The 24,057-nt window shown below is 36.6% G+C and overlaps 1 pseudogene across 1 annotated transcript; it reads left to right on the forward strand.

Moving 5' to 3' along the window:
• Window positions 1-1,470: 1,470 nt before the first annotated feature.
• Window positions 1,471-15,846, forward strand: LOC309609906 (SH3 domain-binding glutamic acid-rich-like protein 2 pseudogene; annotated as a pseudogene). Its single transcript has one exon. The product of its transcript is annotated as an SH3 domain-binding glutamic acid-rich-like protein 2 pseudogene (transcript).
• The last annotated feature ends 8,211 nt before the right edge of the window (window positions 15,847-24,057 follow it).

Genomic DNA, 24,057 nt, shown 5'->3' on the forward strand with positions numbered 1-24,057 from the left:
AACAGAGTATATGCAGTATGAGACAATTTATATAAAAATTTAAATCATGCAAAACAACTTCATGCATTATTTAGGCATAGGAGAGACATAAAATAATAGGAGTGACTGAATTACATCCTAATAATACAAAATCCAGAATTGTGGTTTCCTTGGAGGTGTGGCATTGAATGACATTATGGAGGGCACCCCAGTACTACACCTCTAGGTCTGGTGTCAAGCTTAATGTCCACAAAGTTGTTCACTATGTTATTTATTATATCTTTATTTTAACTGAAATCATCCATAAATAGGTTTAAATTTTTAGGTCAGATGTTGGCTGCCTGAAAAATTTATGATCTCCTGTAAATGTGGTGGGTCATTATGACAAGTTAGGGTATAGAATATGTATTTCAAAGTATGAATGTTGGTTTTATGAGGAAGTTGGACCATTATTTCAAGGAATATGTTCTGAGTTTTAGAGAGAGTTCAGAGGTTGACATTCTAATCTTAACTGAAAGCAGATCTCTTAGCCTATGCTTCTACTTCAAAAGTGTCCTTTCCAGATAGCAGCAATGAAAAATATCTGAATCTTGAATAAGGGGGAATTAATTTTCAATAATCTCTTATAGATAACTAAGATTAAGGCAATACAGGAAGGTTAAAAGATCAGGAACTTTGCCTTCATTCTCAACTCTGCAACTGTGATAGTAATTGAAAAATATAACTGAAAACAACCTCAAGGTCAAAATGATGTATCTGTTTGCTTTTCCGGGATTCAAGATTCATTTTGACTGAATCCCTTTGAACTCTTTGTACCTGGTTTATCTGCCTAAGATGAGATACAGGGATCCATGGTCACATAGAATTGTCTTCACGAGCTTTCTAGTCTTAGTTGGGGTTTTTTGTTTTTTAACTTGAGTAAAGGAGTTTAAAATATTAAAAGCAGGGACACATGTTGATTATTTCTGTTATTGGGCAGAATGAGATTAGATGAAGGCCAATCTAAGGAGCAGAGTCATCAACTGGGAAGAAATTTATAAATTAAAAATGAAGTAAATTTGAGAGTTAATTCCTTTTGCTGATGCCCTGGATATCTTGGGGAGTTGACATGTGACTGCTTTAAGAACAGTGAGGTGGAATTGTCCATGTCATGGCCTACATGAAGGGCCAGTTTACATACCAAATATTGTCGCCCTTTATTCTGCACCTTAATTGACAGAGCTCAGGGTTGGAGAAAGAGACAAGTCACATTCATCAGGGAAAAGATTAAGTGCAGACAAGTCATGAAAACCCTACCCTGTTAAACTCGCATCTCTTCAGTCAAATAATATTCTGCCTACAACTTTCTATGGCTTACATTAACAATTTTTTGTCTGACTTATAAATTCTCAAGGTAGTATTGTCTTTTTATGTCCGTATAGCATTTTCCTTTTCTGGAATCATAGCATCAGTGACAGAATTTTGTTGACATGTTGGGCCTTGATTTTGCCTACTTCTTGATGATAATATCTCTCTGTGACATTGTTTGGCATTTGCTCATGTACTAATCTTCCATATGATTTTTAATTATTTTATCCAGATCTCTAAATGTTTTGACAAGTTAAGCTGCTCTGAATCATTTTCAACAACCTCAGCTCTGAGAAAGAATGCCTTCAATTAAAATAATAACAAGTGAACAGTTCAAGGAAAATTTTACAGAAAAAACAAGAAAGGAAGGCATAATTCCATTGTCTGTGCCTCACAGTTGAACACAAGCTTTTTCCCATAGAGATGTAACTTTTGGTTTCCACTTTGCTGTTATTAAAGACTCAAGGGTCTTCATCAAGTCCTGTGCTCTAACTTCTTTTTCAAAAAAAAAAAAATTGTCCATTTGTGAGTAAAGTTCCAGCAAAGAAAAAAAAAATGTATCTTGTATGTTGCTAAGAACCTATAAATGTAAGATTTCGAGATGAGGAATGACCATGTTTTAATAAATTATATGACGGAGGTTGGCTGTCCCATTCCACAGGCTGTAGAATCAAAAACATTCCACTCACACAGGTATGCATGTTCCCATAAAATGAAACACAGTTTGAGGCAATGTGATCAACTGCAGCAAAATGAAATCTTGTCATTTACACGACTAGTGATATGAGCACCCCAAGAGGGGTTGGTTATTAGCTATTGAAATATGGTTCTACGGGAAAGCATGATCACTGAGAAGTAAGATCAGAAAATTTCAACTGAGAAGTTTTTTAGGAACATGGAAATCCTCAACTGTTATACATAACCCCTTTCTTAGGTTTTTTTTTCCTTCTAACAAAACCATGTACAAGATTTTTTTATATATAATTTAAAATAATGGTGAAACATATAGATAAGTAAAAAGTGTTATAAAACCTAAAGTTTTCTCCCCCAATTATTCATGTTATCGAATTGGGCCCCAATGTTCAACACTTACAAAATCAATACTCACAGATGTTGGTAGAAAGGAAAGGTACCTTTAATCAGAATGCTGGCAATCTGGGGAGGTGGTGGACTCAACATCCCCCCAAAACTACCTCCGAAGAGTCTGCTCAGCCATGAAAGTTTTTAAAGCAAAACAGGGAAGTAATCTCAGTTAATCATTGAGGTAGGGGGTCAGAGTCATCACCACCCTCCACTGTGTGCAGGCTTGTCAACTCCTCATGATCTTCCTTTAGATGCTATCTTGTTCACACGGTTTGTTTTTGAGATTACTGAAGGGGAAGCTAGGGAAGAGATCTGGTCATTGGTTAATTACTTATTCTTCATTTCTACTTCCTTGATCTACAGAAAGAACCGACAAGTTAGGCAAAGTATTGTGACCAAAAGATTTGAAAGGTGTGCTAGGGCCCGAGATGAGTAGAGCATGGGGGTGCCTGGTTTAAGTTTACCGACAAGACAAAGGGGTGTCTCCTGCAGAGATTTCTTTCCTGCAGAAAGCTTTTTCCTACCAAAAGCTGTTTACATTCATGCACAGATAGAACTTCAGAGAAAAAGAGTTACAATTTACTTTAAATGAAAATTGAAGTTCATAAGAACACAAGAAACACGTTGGATCAAACCCATGCTCTAGCAAGACCAATAGTCTATCTAGTATCTATCTACCTATTATCACACCAAAAGATGCCTAATGATTACCACCAAGGATGTTATTCTTAAAAAATCAGGACTTTCATTTCACATAATTAAATCAATGGTGTGTATATCAATGATTATTTACACGCCTCTTTATTCTCTTTAAAAATGTACAGATGGTCTCTTACTTTCCACTGCTTACTCCTATTTTAGGAAAAGTTGGGGCTATGCTCATATAGCCTCATGCATATTGTAGAAATATGATACAATTTGTTCTATTTGAATATAAAGGGGTTTGCAGACTGAATCGTTTAACAGCCTTGTCCCCCATCTTGGATTGCCCTTACTCTGTTTAGTTTAAACAATATAGACACAAAAGGTATGCCAGCTCTAGTCAGAGGGATATTTGATCACGTGATATGAGAAGTTTCCAAAAGCTGATAAGGATTGGTTTTCTTGTTGTACTCAGACTGAAAGTTATATTTTTCCAATGAAAGAGTCAGAAGAAACTGAAAAATCACAATCTGGAAAAGAGGAAGATACACAAAAAGGGGAAAGAACAGAAACAAGTTTGCTATACCAGAAAAAGCAAAGCAAAAGAGAGAAGAAAGTAATTCAAAGGGAAATGGAGTTAGCCAGCAATGTTTAAAGATGAAGGGTGGCTAATGAAGATGAAGGCCAAGGAAAAGTGTTGCCTTTAAATATTAAACAACATAATCATAAGGGCAGGAGGTTATGCCTCCAGTTTTTTGTTTTTTGGGTTTCTTTTTGAGGAAAACAATCTATTGGGATATAATAGAACTTTAACTTCAAAATCAGCAACGTAGCCAGTTATGATTTCTTCCTTGGTAATTGTGATTACTGAAAACTATATAAAACCTTTTCTTGTTCCCCTGAGAGTCTCTATGCTGGGAGTGCATCTCTGATAGCTCCTGTCTGTTTGCTATTCCTTCTCCATTTCTCTCACTTAGTTGGATGCACCTAATTAGCATTTCCTCCACCTGGTTAAGAGTTCATGAAAGAGGCTAGATGGGAATTCTCAGGACGTAGTATCTAGGAAGTCTGGCAAGGATAAACCATTGACCAGGGAAATATTGCCATCCTCCTTCTTCTTGACCCCATCAGAACCCCAAAAGTATCTACCTATAATTAGGTGATCATAGTAAACTTAAGAAGAACAGTAAATAAAATTTAAATGTCACTGGACTGAGAAGGAATTAGATGGTGAGTAAATAGAGGCATTAAATCTAAGAATTTTTCTGAGAAATTTATTGCTAAAGAGGGAGGCAAGGCAGTAGTTCTGAGGGTTTTGCAAAAGGACGTGCTACCTAGATGTTAGCATGGAGGAGATGCCCACCAGAGAATTTTGTGTATGGCTTGTGTATTATCAGTAGATGATTCCTTTCTACTTTATTGATTAATTAATGCTTCTGATAAAAATAATTCTGGTTATGCTCAAGAAGTAGCCAACCATTGGTTCAAATGTTTTTCTATGATCGGTAATCTATGCGTATCACTGAGATATGCATGATAGTTTAAGCAAACAAACCTTTGAAACATTCCATACTCTGTTTACAGACATTAAAAATCCATTACTCACAAAGTAAAAATTGTAATATTTCAGTTAGATTTACCAACTTTGATTCTATTACCAAAACCAGATTATTTCCCTTGTTTAATAGAAGTATATTGACTATTAGATTTCAGAAATGGTCATTTGGTGTCACTCTACTCTCATCCCCAAAATTATTAGCCTGGGAAAACATAGATACGGCATTATTACTTTGAGTGAGATTTTTTTTTCACCTTGGTGTGATAATGCCTTTGTTAAATGAAAGAGCTGGCATAGTTGTAGGGGTGGTAAAAATTCAGATGAGGAATACTTAAAGTAAAAATATTAAATTCATCCTTTGACAGGTTTTCCTATAGCAAGGATGAGAGAGAGACTTTAGAAGCATAGCCAGGACTCTCCAATGAGGCTTCGAATGGCCTTGTTTGGTCTGCATTGAGCTAATTACCTGGCTATCTGCCAAAAAGCCCCTTTACCTTGTGCTATGTAGACTCTAATGTTAGATAATATCTCATTTTTAATGCTAAGAAGTGGCATTTGATGTTGTTACTAGTATTTGGTGGAAAGCAAGGGACAGGAGGTCAGAAACCGTTTCCTGGGAAGTGCTCTTAAACTGCTTCCTCTGCAGCAGAAAAGGTGAACAAAGAGAAACCCTGTAGGCAGCACCTCCTTATCCTTCATAAGAATAAAGAAAAAGGAAAAGATTTAACATAACCTGCTCAGTGGTAACCTCAACTTTACAGTTTCAGAACAGCATAATTTGGGTATTTTATACTAGTCTATCATATCCAAGCGTTTCAAAAATAAAACAGGAACAGCTTTTAATGCAATCTGTGTTTACTAATATGAGCTAATAAAATCTCATAATATTATTTTGTATTGCATTAATGGGTCCTGCATTATAAGATATTAGTTAAATCACCCATTATTTCAGTATTTGATGGGTTATTCATAGCCATCAAAGTATGAGTATGAGAGATCTGGTGGGAAGAAATAGGGTGCAGAAGTACAAATGGACTTTTTAAAATAGGTTTTTATAAGAGCTTGGTGAAGAAAGGAGAGAAAGGGAGCAATAATACAAAGAGGGCATTTGGTTATGGAAGACCTAAACCTTATAGGAGGGGAAGGAGAGCTTCTAGAATTGCTGTGATGACTTGCAGGCTGCTCCAGTAAGTAGACATATTCAGAGATGACGGTGGTTTGATTGATGAGAGTGCTGTACCCTGAACTTGACCCTCGTTAAGCCTGCCGTCTTCCCTTATCTCCTTAAATCTAAACACATGCACTTAAGGACTGAGACTGCGTCAGATGGACAGTAAATATGTAATGGGGACCTTCCTCCAGGCTGTCTGACCAAGAGCCTGTATGTTACGCTGCCTCCTTATCATAGTGTTTTAAAAAAGACCACAACATATAACTCTGTGCTAAAGCAGATACTATTACTTACTAGAAGGTACTATGGACAGATGGAAGCAGAGATCAAATATTTATGAAAAACACCACGTGTTCTTGTACACCAAGCATAAGTATTAAGGCTAGACAAAGTGGATGGTCTGAAGTCTGGAGGCTGTCATCTACTTCGTGCATCAGTGTAATGAGAGATTATGGATTCTTGTGAGTGAGGTAAGTATATAGAATATTTGCGAAGGGTATGGATCTTGAAAAACCATTATTCTATGGTTTTAAATAGTGACTTCTCAAATCTATTGTTCCTTCAACAAGTATTAGTTGACTTTCTTTCATAAAATCTTTTCCAGTCATCTTTCTCCCTCCTTCCTACCTTTATTAGAATTTTTTAAAATTCAGTGTGTAATAATCCAGTACTGACTTTATTCATTTTGTTACTCAAACCAACCCAGATTTGGCCCTTGGCAAAGTAATGGAACCTCCCAAGAGGATCATGGGAACTCCCGATTTATAGCTCATCAGTCAGAAGCACAGGTAACAACCTGGACAAGTGATTGGCATCTGAAGCTAGTAGGGGAGAGTCTTGTGGGACTGAGCATTTAACCTATGGGAGCTGACGACACAGTGTCAGAATTGAGTTAAATTGTAGGGCATCCAGCTGGTGTCCCGGAATTTCTTGGTGTTGGGGAAGAAAAACCCATATGTGGTGTCAGAAGTGTTGTGAGGATGGTGGTAGTATTGTGAGAGTAAAAAAGAAACACAGGGGAAATTAGTTTTTCATACACAGAACTGTTTCTGAAATTTTGCAATTAAATATAAGGCAATGTTGCTACAATGATGCAATGAATACCTTGCACATTTTTTTCATATTAATGGAGATGTATTAATACCTAGGTGAATACCTAAGGTTTGATGGACAAAAGTAAGTGCAAATGTAGTTCTTTTAGATATTAGATCTTACCAAATTCCATTCTGTAGGAATTTCCACCAGTAATATACTAGAGTGTCTGTTTCTCCACAACCTCAACACAATAGTATGTGCTCAACATTCGAATTTTTGCCAAAGCGATAGGTAAAACTGGCATCTTAGTGGTTTTAATTTGAATTTCTCTTATTGTGAGTAAAGTTGAAAATATTTCCATATGTTTACAGGCTATTTTTATATCATTTTTTGTTAATTTCCTGTTTTCTCAATTTGTGAGAAGTTCTTTATATATTAGGAATATTAGCCTTCAATGTGTGACATACATTGCAAATGTTTTCTCCCAGTTTGTCATTTGTCTTCTGAATTTGCCTCTGATGATTTTTGCCATGCCAACATTTTTTTTTAGATATTTAAATTTAGCAATATTGAACTGGATTTTGAGTCGTAGTTAGAAAGCTTTTTCTTTCTCATCAGATTCTAAAGAAATTCACCTACTTTTTCTACACGTATGGTTTTATTTTTTATATTTAGACCTTCTATGCTTTCGGAGTTTATTTTTGTGTATGGTGTGAGGCATAAATCCAATTTTATCTTTATACAAATGGCTGTCCATTTGTCACAACAGCATTTATTAAAACATTCATCTTTGTCCCTGATGATCTGATAATTTTTAATATAGTACTAGATGTATAAAAAAGTCACGTTTCATTATCAATAGCTCCTTGATGCCAGCTGCTATTGCCATATTAATATTCCCAAACACAGTTGTTATTATATAACATTTACCCTATCCTAAATAACAGCACCCAAACCACCAATATGTGACAGTTTTTAAATTAAGTATGAAAGTTTAAGCTTCCTGCCGCTTCTTGCAATATGGCAGACAAGGTATTCTGAAAAAACTCTATTTAAAACATGTAAAAATTCTGGATAAGAGTCAATAAACAGCACTGATAATGCATTTCTAGGCTTAAAAGAAAATAAGTTAAACCAAAATGAAGAGAAAACTGAAATCTGATCAGGAAACAGGATGGGAAGCAGGAGTTGAGTTATTTGTCAATATCAGGAAATAAACTGCTGTGACCTTTAGCCCATATAAGGCAGGAAAACTAATCTATGATCCCAGAAAAAGCCAGATCTCTTAACAGTATTCCCTTAAAGAAAGGGTAGAATGTTTAAAAATCTATCTTGTGGCTCACAGGGAAATCATGGGCCAGCCAATCCCACTTCTTACAATATAGTCTCAAGAAATACTTGTATTGCATACATGTGCCAGGAGACATGTACAAACATAAAAATAAGTCAAATATCTAAGACTTTTAAAAAATTGTGATGAACTCATTTAATAGAAAAATACAGCATTAGAAATGAATACTCTACCCTAATATCAACACAGATGAAACTCACAAACAATGTTGAGCAAAAGAGTAAGTAAGATACATGTTTTCAATTTAAAATACATGTAAAGTAAAGGATGCATCTTATCTAGGCATGTCCACATAAGTAGTATACTACAAAGATGTTCAAAGAAATGATAAATACAAAACTCTGCTTCTGTTCAAACTCTGGAAGCGGAGAAGAAAGTGAGTGTAAGGAGTACATGGAGGGCTTCAAAGTGTTAATAATGTTTTATTTCTCAAGCCGGGTGTTGTTTTATTAACATCTGTTTATATCTTATATTCAGTTCATTTATTTACTCTACAAAGATTTGTCAATCACCTACTATGTGACAGGTGTCATTCAAGGCAACTGGCGAACAAAACAGATGAAAAATTGTGGCTTTGGTGGAGCTTGTGTTCTAGAGGAGGAATACAAAAATAAATTTTAAAGTACTATAAGTAAGTAAAAAACTATATAGTATGTAAGAGGAAAACGAATAGCAACATAAGTTGTGTTGGTAGTACAGGTGGTAGAAGGAAGGTTCATTCAGCATAATGTAGGGTGGGACGTCTCACTGAGGTGGCATTTGAGCAAAGACTTAAAGAAAATGAGGGAGGATAAGATATTTTGAAAGAAGAGCATTTTAGCAGGTACAACAGCTAGTGCAAAGCCCTAAGGCTGGCGCATGCCTACAGTGTTCATGGATTAGCAAAGATGCCAACATTGTTGTAGCAGAGTGAATAAAAGAGAAAGTAGCAGAAAATGAGGTCAGAATTGTAAAGGGTGGTGGTTAGAGATATTCTAGGGCCTTGACGGCAAGTGTAAAGGTTTTGACTTTTGCTCTGAGTGAAATGGGGAGTTAATAATACAAGACTATGAGCAGAGAATTGACTATTTTTTCTTCTATTTTTTCTTCCAGTTTTATTGAGATATAATTGACATACAACACTGTATAAGTTTAAGGTATATAACGTTTTGACTTACATACATCATGGAATGATTACTACAATAGATTTAGTGAATATCCATCATCTCATATAGGTACAACATTAAAGAAATATAAAAATATTTTTCCTTGTGATGAGACCCCTTAGGATTTGCTCTCTTAACAACTTTCACATATACCACACAGCAGTGTTATTTTTATCATGTTGTACATTACATCCCTAGTACTTATTTATCTTTTAATTGGAAGTTTGCACCTTTTGACTACCTTCATCCAATTCCTCCTGCCCCAATTCCAAGCTGACATTTTTTTTTTACTTCCTTTTTAAAGTATCAGTCCTCTGAGGTGTGAAGAATAGACTGCAAGGGGACAAGAATATAAGTGAGATAACCAGTTAAAAGGCCACTGCAATAATCAAGGCAAGAGATGATGGTGATCTGAACCAAGATAGTAGTACAAGAGCTAGTGAGAAGTAGTCAGATTCTGCTCTGAATTTAGAGACAACAGGATTTCTGGATGGACAGAACATAAAATATGAGAGGGAAAAAAAAGTGTCTAGGAAAACTCCAAAGTGTCTGGCCTGGGCAAAAAGAATAGTTATCATTATCAAGTTAGCACATCTTTTTCCTTGTAGTATTCTTTTGTAACTTACATTTTTTAAATAAAGGTATTATTCATACATATTATACTAGAAATTAATTTTCCCTTCAATATATGTCTTGGAGATCTTTCCGACTCATTACGTATAGGTCTAACGTGTTCTTTTTGGTGACTGAAAAACATTCTTGGTGATTCTAGTATTCACATAGGTGATCCTTCCAACACCCTGGTCTCTGTATCCTACCACTTATTCCCATGGTCATACTTTAGACCTGTGCTGTCCAATATAGTAGTCATAAAAAAAAAAAAAGAATAGAGTTATTATGAACGGACTTAGGAAAGACTGTGAATTTGAACAATAGAAATTTATATTCTCACGGTTCTGGTGGCTGGGAATCTGAGATCTAGGTGTCAGCAGGTTTGGTTTCTTCTGAGGCATCTCTCTTAGGCTTGCTCTATTCTCTTTGTGTGTTCACATGGTCTTTCTTCTTTGCACACATGTCTGGTGTCTCTCTGTGTATCCTAATCTCCTCTTCTTATAAGGACAACAGTCAGATTGGATTAGGGCCCACGAATAGGACCTCATTTTACCTTAATTACCTTTTTAAAAGCCCTATCTTCAAATACAATCACATTCAGAAGTACCGGAGGTTAAGACTTCCACGTCTGAATTGGGGTTGGGAGTGAGGGGGTCTGGGACACAACTGAGCCCATAACAGTGGGTAAGTAGGTTTGGGATGGAAGATTAAGTAGTTTAAGTAAGTACATGTTAATTTAAGATATTTTGGACATCTACATAGAGGTGTTGAGTAGGCAGTGTGACACATGGGTCTAGAATTCAGGGAAGAAATAATAGCTAAAGATATAAATTTTAGTGTCAGCAGTGAAGTTTAAAGCCAGGAGACTTGATGAGATGATCAAGGGAGTAAGTTTAAGCAGAGAAGAAAAAGAGGACCAAGGCTGGAGCCACTGGACTCCCTAAAAGTAAGTAATTGACAATAAGCAAGAGCTATCAAAGGAAACTGACAAAAGACTCTAAGAAGAAGCTTCAATAAGCCATGAAAAACAAGGCAAAAGTAGCAAGAAAGAGGGAATGATGCAGTAAATATTACTGAGAGGTCAAATAAGATGAGGTCTAAGAATTGGTCAATGAATTTGTCAATATGAAGGTCATTGGTGAAATTGTTAAGTGTTACATTGGTGAAGGACAGAAACCTGAGTGGAATGGGCTTAAGAGAGAATAAAACCAGAGAAACTGAAGTCAGAGTAAAGATAAGTGTTTCAAGAAATTTTGTCTTAAAGGGGAACAGAGGAAAAGGAGAATGGCTGATGAGGAATACGGGGTCAAGGGAAACTTTTATTTTTAAGATGGGAGAATAATGCTGATGAGAAAGATCCCATAGAGAGGAGAAAATTGATGATGGAGAGAATTGATAGAGCAATTTCCTCAAGTGAATGAGCAAAACTGTGATCTGCTAGAGGGATTATCTTTAGGTGGAAGGAGTAAAGACAATAACAGACTTATATACATTATGTATATATTATATATACCAGGTATATAATGTACTGTATAACGTATATATAATGCACTTATATATCATATATTATTTGCATATATGTAAAGTATTTCAGGCTTAAGTATCACTTAACTTTAAGAGTTAATGTTTTGCCTGCCTCTCCCCCTGTTCCGTTCTTCTGGAAAATGCCCACTCATACTAGGTGGGTGCTTGTGTAGAGGAATGTGGGCTGCTCATTGCCCAGAGGGATGAATATATATGATTCACAACAGTTTATAGTAAATGATTCAGGTATAGTCATGTGACCACTCAGTGTCCTTCCCTGAATTTTTCAAATAAGAGCTGAGGAAATGTTCTTCTTTCCTCTTTGATCTCAGTATTGCAAGGCTGTAAGCTTGAAACTTCCTGCCATATGGGTAAGCTGTTCTAGAGAATAAAGCCCATAAAGCGTCAAACAAAGAGAGGATGCAGAGAATAATTTATTCCTGACATTGTTTGTGTCCAGGGTTCTGGTTGTCATTAAGGTCGTCTCTACAGAGTCCTTCCCAGTAAACTGAACTGTGAATATCTTTTTTAGTTGAAGCTAAAAGAGGATAGTCAAGGTATTCAGGGACCTACAGAGCTGATACAAATCATACTTCTGGTCTTTTCTTTCTATCATAACAGTTGTTCTTTGGGTTTCATCTGCACGAAATTGTAATTGCAATCAAACTTAACTTTTCCTCATTTCTCACACCTTACATCCTAATAATCAGCCAATTCTTCAGCCTCCACAATCAGTCTTTCCTGAGTCAGAGCCTCACCTCTGCCATTTTAATCCAAGCCACCTGCATGTCTCACCTTGTTGAATGAACAAATGATTCTTGATTCCTGACTTTTTTCTAGGTTTGCTCATTCTGTTTCCTCTACCAGGGGTTCGCCATCTACTTAGCCAATACTGTCCCCTGTACTATGTAGGGTCCTGACCCCTCCAACCTAAAGTGACTTTTCCCTCATTAAAACTCCTTATCTCTCTTATGTGACTTCTTTCATTTTTGCTTTGCCTATAGTTACTTGGGACCCTCTTATAAGATGATAATCATATTGAGAGCAGATTCAGTCAACACTGTTTATCTACAACCCCTTGTATATACTATGTTCTCAACAAGTATATATTATGCTAAGTTATTAAAAATTAACCTCGTATTTTTTTGCCATTTAAGAAAACTCTATTTGATTGGGGGAAATATTAAGCAATATAGGTTATGATATACTCTGCTACTACTTACAAAGTGACTTTTGATACATTTTAAGATTAGTAACAATGGGTGGTGAAAAGATGAGACTTTACGCCTCTTGGTATCCTTCGTTTACATTAGTTTATGTTCCCTTTTCCACTCTAAACTTTGTTTAAGACTGAGAAAATTGATCTGCAGACCGGGCTGGAGGGATCCGGATCCCTGCGATCCTCCCAGACCGGAGAGCTGTGCCTGGCGAGAGGATGGTCATCCGCGTGTTCATCGCCTCCTCCTCGGGCTTCGTGGCGATAAAGAAGAAGCAGCAGGATGTGGTTAGATTTCTGGAAGCCAACAAGATAGAGTCTGAGGAGGTGGACCTCACGACGTCAGAAGAGCAGAGGCAGTGGATGTACAAGACCATCCCGCCGAAGAAGAAGCCTGCTCGGGGCAACCCTCTGCCACCTCAGATATTTAATGGCGACCGATACTGTGCAGATTATGACAGTTTCTTTGCATCCAAGGAAAGCAACACAGTCTTTTCATTCTTAGGCCTGAAATCACAGTTGGCATCAAAGGCAGAACCTTAGCGAAGACAAGTGGAAGAGGACGGAGATGCGTTTTGGAGCGCCCCTGGTACTCAGCACACACCTGCTTACCTAATGCATCACTGTGACAGAAGCCACATGCATTATCAGTAACTTTGCTTGCCGTGGAAAAGGTGTTTTGGGAAGACATGGGTCTAATGGGATTGCATGAGTGCTTTAAACCAAATCAGGACCATGGTGGGTTTTTTTCTTGTTTTCAGAATTGCCTGCAGTTGACTCACTCACCCGGAGGAGGTACTGTCACCTGTTACAGGTGTGCTTCCTGAATAACTGAGTGATAAGCGGGTGGCACCATCAGAGAGAAAGTACTGGATCTGTCCTGGGTTGTAGTTGATGCCAGGATTGCTCACACCTGCTTCTCTTCAGGCTGCCAAGGTGGTATCCTTGAAATTAGTCTGCCAGGCTATTAGAATATTTTGATCAGAAAGAAAAAAAGCCATGTTGGTTGACAAAGGGCTAAAGATCTTTGCTGCAGAGTCACAAACATCATATTCCAGTGCTTGTCATAACTGAAGAAAAAGTTAGATGTGCTAGCCTCCTTTTGGTAATGGAAATCCTTACCCCCATGAATCCTCCAAGCCTCTACAGTTGTTTCCAGAAATCAGGGTTGCAACAGTGTGTGATCAGAACCCAGTGACAGGGATGAAAAGAATTGCTGTTTTAAAAAACACATGCTTCTTTATCACTTACAAAGGAAAAGTTTCACCTAATGTGTAAGATTGCTTAAAAGATATATTTAAAGAGGTGCACTGACAGTTAATTTATAGGGACATAATCTGACTCGTACCTGAAAGCATTTCAGCTTTAGCAACTTATTTATGTGTAAGTGCACATATATTTTTAAACGCAGCTCCCCTAACTAATAGCTGCTTATATATTTTGTGAAGGGATCATATTTTTCGAGAAAGGAAGATCTCGGTTAAATATATTTTGTGAACCCTTGATGAGACAAATTAAAAATACTAATATTGCTGCACAATTTAATTTTTTTTCCTGTGTTACTTTTCATTGGTCCTCTGACTCTGCCAGCTCATATCTCTGGCCAATGCACAGTCCCGGATTTTCAGAGTAACGTAGCTACGTGTTTTCATTCCATATATGAACGCCAATGATTTTTCAGAACAGAGTACATACAAGAAAGGGGCTGTCAGAGACTCACTCTGAATTGTACTTGGCATGTGAAATCTGTCCTTCCTTTGGAGTGGTTGCTGATAAACACTGAACCTGTCTACTTCATTAGGGCAAAGGCTTCTTTTCTGCATCCTTGTCCCTGCTCACATTTTTAGAGTTTTTAGTTGCCAAACTTGGGAATAGAATAAATTCAGAGGGCTGCCTAAGATATTCTGCTATTCTCGCATCCTGATGGGCCTGAGACCTGCCCTTTAGATTCTGAGCAGGAAGTTTGTAAGAAATGGAAAGAACAGAAGAATTTAGGCCCTGTCACCTGTGTTCTCTCTCCCTCCAACTTGCTAAATGTGGACTATTCTAAAGAACTTGTTGAATGCTAAAGCTGACATCCCAGCCTGAGATTTGCATCCCAGGACTACAAGCAGAAGAAAAGCATGCCACTGATTCCTACGTGACTGGAACAGATACATAATCCACAATTTTCTCTCCAAGGAAAGCTGCTGTAAAATCATGGCTATGACAACTTAGTTGGCATTAAATACGATCCAGGTCAAATTCCACTTGATAAAGCCCGGGGACTATCCAGGAAATTTTTTTTGAACTGGATATTGTGTTAAAGTCTAAGAAGACTTAGAATTTCTTTTTTTAAGATACAGCAATTTTTTAAAAGTTAATGTTGCAATGGTCTAACTTACATTTTGTCTACTCTTGCCAGTGAGTACCAAGAAGCAACTTGGTAAGATTGAGTCTTGGGGCTGTAGGATCAATACAATACTTGCTAGACCGAGAAAGCTACTCAGAATTGTTTGTCTCAAAACTTCTGAATTACTCTGGTTGTAGTAGGCCCCGTATGGTTGTCCTAAACAGACTAGATGAATAGGGGAGCTAAATTATTTACCACAGTTACAGACCATCTACCTCACCCCACTTTTTCTTTCTTTTTTATTTTTTTTGGAGCAGCAAAGAAATAGGAGAGACCAGCTTCAACTGGTATTGTACTTGTTATGAGCGAGCTAGAAGCACATTGTGTGGCATTTCCCTCAGTACCCAGGCTCTGCAGAGTCCTAAGGTATTGCCCTCTGGGACCACACCATGTTCAGAAAATACTGTGTCCTTACTTGTGTTTTACCAGCTGAATTCCAAACATGTAATGGTTTTCTTCATCCCTTCTTTAACTAGCTGCCTTTAGATCTGGATAATCACAGTCTTAAAAATCTAGGAAAGAAGTGGATGGGAATTGCAGACATAGATGTAATATCAAGAGTATTTTAAGACAGAATTTTTATTTCCTATAGTAGGCTTGTTGGGGCAAAGAAAATGTGCTGCTAAAAATCAAATTATGCCATTTTAAAATGAGATAAAATACAGAGTGCCATCCTGCTAGGTATATGCAGACCAGAAGAAAATTTAGTTGGGGAAGTACTTGTTTTTCCAGATTCTGGTATTCTATTAAAATCAAAGAGGAGAAAATGAAGATTTTTTTTTCTCTCAGGCTCTACTCTATTTTAGATTTGTTTCTGTTTTATAGATTTATTCAACACTCCCACATAGATATTTTTATATTACATGAATTTAATAATAAACTAAACTTACTTTTGTCCTCTGTTGTTGAAAGGTACCAAAGCCTCTTTCTGGTTTGTTTTGTTTTGTTTTTTAATTTGATTTTGCTGTATAGGGTTTTGCTTTTTCTAGAAATGCTTTTCATTTAACATCTTTTCTAAAGTGTCAGAGCCCATTTTGATCTGCAAAATTATTGTTTTTAGATTTTGGTTTGTATGCATTTGTCTCTAAAGGCATTGGTGAAATCTCAGATTTTATATTCAGCATTAAAGAGGAATAAATTCCAGGAAAAAAAAAAAAAAAGACTGAGAAAATTGAGCAATAATGAAGGAAAAGAATGTGGAAATGTGGCATTTCAGAAAAGAACATGGATATGCCATTATTCTTAGACTGCAATATTTTGTTCCATGGAAATATATCCTGACCTTAGTTCAAGATAGCCTTTGTGAACAGAAACACATCAGTTGATACCTCCATATAATTGTTGACCTAGCAACTGCCGTCCTTGTTTTATAAATATTGTCTCATTTTCGAAACTTATTTGCTTAAATAAAAGCTGCTGCTATGAGGCTTATAGGTTAATTATGCCTATTCACAAAAAAATGTTTGTTTTAAATTTGTTGCTAAAAATTTCTGGATCTAGTAGCAAAATTATTGTAACATAAAAAATGCTATTTACCATTTGTAGTTAAGAGCTGATAGAGACCTGATTCACTGTGGGAGGGACCACACAAGGGTGTGAATACCAGGAGGCAAGGGTGATTGGGGGTCATCTTAGAGGCGACTGTCACAGTATATTATGCAGATTAGAGAAACAACTGTTTGTGAACAGTTTGGGGAGTCTTCAGGGCCCCTACGTATTCTCCATGGCCCCTGAATACCCTGAAGACAATGAAGAACAATTTGTCATTCTTGTGGGAAACATGGAATTAGTAGGCTGTGATCCTTGTGGCTCCTGAGCAAATGTCCCCAAGATCTGTGCGCCCTTTTCCCAGAATGTTTACATATTGCAACAAGGAAGGAGAATACGTAATATCTACATATTCCCTGTTAGAAGTTCTTCTTTGTTTAGAAACTATGCTCAACTGCTTTCTACATTTCAAGTAAAGAAATTGTCAAGAAAGTAAAAAAAAGTAAAGTAAAGTAAAAAAAAAAAAGAGCAGATAGAGATAGCCCACTGACTCATCAATACTCTTACACATTGAACAACTTACATCTCTTCTTTTAGTACCACATTTTGTCAAACACATCAACATGAAATGAAAGAGATTAAACATCTTATGACTGTGTAAGTAAAACCATCATTTTAGCATTAACATTCATACCAAACATTAGAACATCCTAAACTGAAGGGAATTCTAGCCCATGATCATCTATTCTAAAAATTTGAGTTTACAGATGGTGAACCTAAATAATAAAATGTATTATCCTATTAACCTATACTAAGAAACCCCCATCGCATGCAAAAGCTAATAGTTTGTCACAGCTACAAAAATGAAAAGACAGCACCATCAGACTAATAATGCCATATGATCTGCCGTGTAATGAAAATACCAAATGTTATATTCCTGAAAAAAATGGGAATTTTTTCTCTGGCTATGGAATGTTATGTTCCCTTTGGATTATCTTCTGTGGGCCCATTTTTACCCTGAGATAATAAAAGCTTTGTATGAGTAACCTAGGATAGACTACGGTCTTTTGAAACTAACTTTTTCTTACTGCCAAATAAATCTCTTTTAAATATGTTCTCTGTGAGGCAATCATGACATCCATTGGCCAACTGGATCTGGGGTTATGCCTGGATACTTTCCACATTGCACGTGGTTGTCAATTTGAATTGTGTATCAACTACCCATCATATCTGGCACATCTGTACTTAACATTGGCATTAATTTTACCCTATTGTTCTAATTGCAGTACTTTGATGTAATGACACCATTCAATTCACAGATGGTACTGGTGGGGGGTTTTCCCAAAAAAATATAATGTAATTTTAATTTGGAATGTGAGAATGCCAAAAATAAGAGCTTCATTGATTAAGTTATCCGAGCCTGCTAAACAGTTGAACATTTGAAGTACATCGGAAAAACTGGGAGAGAGAACAGCAGGTTTCAGTACCAACCTACTGCAAATGTTTTGTTTTTTTATTATAGTCTCTGGGGCTCATAAGACTTATCTGTTCACAAACTAACTTTGACATACTTAGGAAAAGCAAAAAAAAACCTATATTTTCAAAAAAATAAACTCCTTTTTTTAAAGGTGAAATCATTTGGTGAATTGAGAGGTCTGCAATTTGAAAAGTAATCATTTAATTTAAATGAATAAATTTTAAAACTATTTAAAGGATTATCACAAATCTGATGTCCATATACATATATACATATATATACATATATGGATATTCCTGTGACATCATGAAATAAAGCCTATTACAATTTGTATTTTATAGAATCAAATCAGGGGAAAATTGAGCAACTTTGCAAAGGTCACAGCATCCCTCATTGATGGAGGAATGACTAGAATACAGATCTCTCCTTCTCATTTAAAACTATTTTATGACACATTACCCATTTTGTTGAGTCAAAAACTGCTACCATGTTGTTTCAACAGGAAATTGACTACGGGGTGGCAAAGTGTGCAAAGGCAGGACTATTATACTTGGCTTTGGACTGGGGGCGGGAAGTGGGAGGGACGTTAACTGTATGAACAACTCATTTGAGTAATTTACCTAGAAATAAAAACAGAACCTGGAGGAAGTCATGAAGGGAATGAGAAGCATCTGATGGCAGTGTGAGTGAAAATCCAAAAGGCCTACGCCACTAATCATCCATGTACTTTAGTAAAAACAGGAAGTCAGGAGCTGATAAAATTCTAACATTGCTGGGTATGTCTGATGAAGTGATAGGGTGGACTCATTGATTTTTTTTTCCGTAGACTTTTATGGGACCAAAGGATTTCCAAGGAAGAGCTCCAAAGTTCTCCCCACTTCTGTGTGAAAGACAGAGTGACTTCAGTTCAGTGATCAGGTAGGAAATGCTGTTATTTGGCCCTATAAATATTGACGGTATTGGAAGCCCCGTACCTTGAAGTTTGAGTTTTACTTCATTATAAAATTCATCGGCTGGTATGTCTTTGGGATACTTGTTTTAAATATGCAACATTCTTAGGGCAGTGGTATCCCTACACCCTGGCCCCTGCCAGTGGTCAGAGGAAGCCCCAGCCCATTAAAATTGCCAACTTTTGTTACTTGGCATAAAGGATGTGTGAACACTGTATTGGGTTATGATAGGAGGCTGGCCTGGGAGGCTGTAGATTCATTAAATAGTAACGGCTCACTTTGAACATACTTTTGGAATTTTCACCTGCATCTCTCATCACCTGCTTTCCTCCAAGGCCCTCCCATTGTTGACCTAAGCTGTAGTTATTTATTAAAATGGCATCTACCATGTAAAAAGTTGTACTAAGTTCTGTTTCCATCTCTGTGTTCATTGTGGAATTTCAACATCTCCAAATTTATATCACCTTATCTGCAGTGATCAGTGTTAAAATGTTAGACTACACTTGATTTTTCTGAATTACCAGTAATTTAGGTATCATGAAGTCAGTTAGAAGCCTCACTTGGGAAAGCACAAATCTTACCCCATGGTGGCTTTTCAAATCTTTAAGCATTCTTATATGCACTGGGGTCCATGGAGAGCTAATTCTGGAAAGTGTGTGTGTACCAAGAACCTTGGAACTCAGCCTCCCCTGAAAGGTTGTGACTCCCAGCTCAGTGCTTTGATATACTGCACAGAATCATGGGAAGAAGGCCATGAAAGAAGTCCTGATAGCATAAAGCTCACTCTCCTCTTAGCCAATAAAGAGGCATCTTCAATTTAGACATGCATCCTTTCTGAGTAAATAAACAGTATTACGGAGCCACTTCACATTTCTATTTTTCACCACTTTTTCTTTCAATCATCATCTAGAAGTGATTTCTCTTCCACGGATTCCCTGCCATCCCTCCATTCCATTTTGGTTTATCTGTTTCCATATCCCGATTACCATAATTTTCTAAAAAGCTTTTCTCTCCAGGTATATATTTTTATTTTATGTATATGCTTGTATGTGTGCATATATACAAACTTCCTCATGTATTGCCAAAAGTAATTGTGTCCTAATTAATTTTTGAGGCTTGTGCAGCTGTTGATTGAAGTGGCCATTACAAGATGATTTAGCATGTAATTTTAGAATCACATACTGCAAGTTTGAAAAGATCTACACCTGTGTTTACCTGTGTACTAGAACTGGTTCTAGGGAAATCCAGATGAGACCCAGGTGCCCAACCCACTTTGTTGCAATATTTACATTTTTCAGTAAATATGTTTATGCCTCACATTTCTTGTTACACAGTCCTAATTATGATGAACAGCATTTCTATACCTCCCTCTGGGAAGTGGAATTCCTTTTTTTTGAGAAGTAGAAGTACAAAACTGACTTATAGTCGTGCCAATTTTTCAAGCTTATTGGAATGAAGATTCCAGAGCATTGCTCTTCAGTGAGCCTCATCTTAAGGCTGGTCTTTAGGTAACTAAAAGAATAAAGCATCTTTCACATAAAATCTGGGTGTAAGAGTAAAATAAATTATTAAGAGATTGAAGTGCAGAAGTTCAATGTATGATCAGATGAACTCAGAAACATTGTTACAGAGTGCACATGGCTTTTAAATTGACAATATGAAATATTTGCACTAAGTAACATTAATTTTTTTTTTTTTCTTGCAGCACTGAGGGTTTTAAATATGCTGCCTGCTGCCTTTCTTTTTACTTCATTCATTTGATATTCATTGTGATCAGAACTGAGAAATTCTGAAATGTGATCTTCCAGATGAAAAGTTCTGGTTGTTAGGTTATTGGGTTTTAAAACTTCAGGCATGTTTTAATTAATTTTCTGAAATAAGGTCTAGACCATGACACTCAGAATATTCAAATTTTAAATGACCTAGCAATTTTCCAAGTAGCCTAAAATATGATTGCCAAACTAATATAAGTTTGATCTCATTGTCTTAATCATCCCACTGACTCTTCTGTTGCTAAACCAAGAAATATTTTTTTCAGCTCTTCATGTGCCCAGTTGTTCATTTTCACTGAACCTGGGCTTCCTTTGATCAAAATAAGTAGCAAGATGTGAATGTATTTTTAATAAGTCTGTGGAGTTGTTGATTAGCCTCAGCATTTTCTGGTAAATGTGAATTGAAAATTCTTAATTTTTTTTCTTAATTTTTTTTTTCTAAGTTTTTTCTCCTGAGTTTTTTCTGAGTTTTTTTCTGAGTTCATAGTATTGACTTCTTAGCTTGTCTATACAGTAAGGATTTTTTCACACACAAGAGTACCTTTAAAACCACTTGACTCAGCATGCAATATTTTGAAAGATCTGAAATCATCCACTGGGCTGATAATAAGACCATGTATCATTTCTCTGCCATCATTTGTAAGTGGTATTCATGTGCTGAGATTTAAGAAAATATTTCAACAATTTTACAGCCTCTACAGTGTGCATGTGTGCTAATAATAACCAAACCTTGTCTATGGCTAATAAACTTCTTCACAGGAAACATATTTAACTACGTTAATTATAGTAGAAATGAATTAAGGCTACTCAAATAACTTCCTTTAACTTTCTTAATATACTAGGACAGTGGTGTTTCTCTAATAATGGTTAGCACAACATGAATGCAAAATATTCATTGTTTATTTTATTCCTTGCAAAATGAAACAAAACACAGTTTCCTGAAGTCACATTTTTTATGTTACTCTTTCTTTATTTAAAAGATGTTATGACATATAAATATGCAAAAACCTTGATTAGATTCCTGTTTTGTCATAATGACAACTCATTGTCCTATATTTTGATATTTGGATTTCCATCAATCAAATATTCTGAGAAATACGAAGAGTGGTTCTTTCATATTTGCAATGCAATGTATGATATAAATCAATTAGAAAAAGATAAATACGTTTTAATGAGACTTAACTGGCTTTAATTAGTGTCCTGAAGAAACAGAGAAGGAAACTACAATTTTTTGAGTGATTACTATGTTCTAGGGACTAAGCTAAGCATCTTACATCTTTCTACTCATTTGATCCTCATAAAGGATCATATAATAATTCCTATTTTATAATTAGTGAAAATAAACTTTAGAGGATTTGGGAAAATTCTCACGCATTTTCAAGTACATCCTTATGGAATTCCTTGAATATATGTATCTGTCTTTCAATTTTGAAATCACACTTAACTTTTGGGCAAAAATCACCTGCAAAATGTATAACAAATTTCCCATATACCTGATTTTAAGCTTCTCACACAAACATCAGTTACATCTATATGTCAAGGAACATCAAGCTAAATTAAAAATGAGTCAGCGTTTTTAGCATAATCACTAACAGATTTGTTAATTAACCTGCCAATTCTTTCGAAAATAGCGTTCACTTTTGCTTTATAAGTGAGAGTAGATTAAGCAATTTTTCTTCCACTGATTTTTTTTACTGATTGTAGCTATTAGAGTTTCACACAGTCTGTGACTACTGCATCATGTACGCAAACAAGGACTTGAAAAGTACTTCTTTGTATAAGTTCATCACTTCCATATGCAGTTGAGGTATGACCCAGATATTGTAAGCTTTTTTACAAATTGCATGGATCACCCATGTTAAGCCACTCTTCTGTGTATTGGGTTTGATCTACTGTCAAAGACTCTGAGTGTGGAAATAGACCACAGGAATCAATTGAAAATGGGAGGAAAGACCTAGATAATTTCTAATGTCCTTTACCAATTTTAATTTATGGCAATTATTTAATGCCACCTTGAGAATAATTCCCTATGCAGACTCATAATTAAGACTATGTAACTAGAAATATCACAATACACAATATAAGAGGAAAATAAAAGCTACCAAGTACGGAACATCTGCTATAAGACAGGCACTATCCTATATGCCAGGGGTCGGCAATCTTTTTCTGAAAAGAGCCAAATAGTAAATATTTCAAGCACTGAAAGCTGCATGGCTTCTGTAGCAACTACTCAACCCTGCCACTGTAGCATGAAAGCAGCATTAGAAAAAAAGCAAACAAAGGAGCATGGCTGTGTTCCAATAACGTTTTATTTATAAAAACCAGCAGTGGCTTGCATATGACTGGCAAGCCATAGTTTGCTGACCCCTGTTTTATACCATTGTCTGTAATCATTAGAATAAACATCAGAGTTAAACAAGGTCCTACTGTATAGCACAGGGAACTATACTCAATATCCTGTAATAAACCATAATGGAAAAGAATATGAAAAAAGAATATATATGTATAACTGAATCACTTTGCTGTACACTGGAAACTAACACAACATTGTAAATCAAGTATACTTCAATAAAATAAACTTTTTAAAAAAGAATAAACATCAGGTAGGAACCAAGATGGCACAGTAGAAAGACGTGCTCTCACTCCCTCTTGTGAGAACACCAGAATCACAACTAGATGCTGGACAATCATTGACAGGAAGACACTGGAACTCACCAAAAAAGATACCCCACATCCAAAAACAAAGGAGAAGCCACAATGAGATGGTAGGAGGGGTGCAATCACAGTAAAATCAAATCCCATAACTGCTGGGTGGGTGACTCACAGACTGGAGAACACTTATACCACAGAAGTCCACCCACTGAAGTGAAGGTTCTGAGCCCCATTTCAGGCTTCCTAACCTGGGGTTCCGGCAATGGGAGGAGGAATTCCTAGAGAATCAGACTTTGAAGCCTAGTGGGATTTGATTGTAGGACTTCGACAGGACTGGAGGAAACAGAGACTCCACTCTTGGAGGGCACACACAAAGTAGTGTGAGCATCAGGACCCAGGGGGAAGAAGCAGTGACCCCATAGGAGACTGAACTAGACCTACCTGCTAGTGTTGGAGGGTCTCCTGCAGAAGCAGGCGGTGGCTGTGGCTGACCACGGGGACAAGGACACTGGCAGCAGAAGTTCTGGGAAGTACTCCTTGGCATGAGCCCACCCAGAGTCCGCCGTTAGCCCCAACAAAGAGCCCGGGTAGGCTCCAGTGTTGGGTTGCCTCAGGCCAAACAACTAACAGGGAGGGAGCTCAGCCCCACCATCAGCAGACAAG

Source organism: Balaenoptera borealis, assembly GCF_965194805.1.
Source record: "Balaenoptera borealis genome assembly, chromosome: 13".
Lineage (NCBI taxonomy): Eukaryota > Metazoa > Chordata > Mammalia > Artiodactyla > Balaenopteridae > Balaenoptera > Balaenoptera borealis.